The following is a 479-nucleotide window of genomic DNA, read 5'->3' as shown; positions in this document are numbered from 1 at the left end:
TTTTTTTTCTTTTTTGTCTTTTTGGTTTTTTTTGTTTTCTCTTTGTTATTCAAAAAAGGCTTCGTTCTTCTGTACAAAAATGATTGAGATACAAAAGAAAAGAGGGGAGGGGGGAGGAAAAGAAGAAAAAGAATTAAAATTAAAAAAAAAAAACAAAACAAAAAAACAAAAACAACCAACCCAAGGACGAATTCAGCCAACGAAAAGGAGTGATTCCATCTTGTGGTGCACTGGGCACACACGTAGAGCACACGCACACACACACACCTGGGCACACCTGGAGCACACCTGGGCACAGCTGGGCACACCTGGGGCACAGCTGGGCACAGCTGAACACACCAGGTGCACACCTGGGCACAACTGGTCCACAACTGGGCACACCTGGGCACTCCTGGAGCACAGCTGGGCACACCTAGAGCACAGCTGGGCACACCTGGTGCACACCTGGAGCACACCTGGAGCATATCTGTGCACAGCTG

This window comes from Corapipo altera, unplaced genomic scaffold (genome assembly GCF_003945725.1).
Source record: "Corapipo altera isolate COAL_440 unplaced genomic scaffold, ASM394572v1 200, whole genome shotgun sequence".
NCBI classification, from domain to species: domain Eukaryota; kingdom Metazoa; phylum Chordata; class Aves; order Passeriformes; family Pipridae; genus Corapipo; species Corapipo altera.
Note: the sequence above shows the minus strand (reverse complement) of the source record.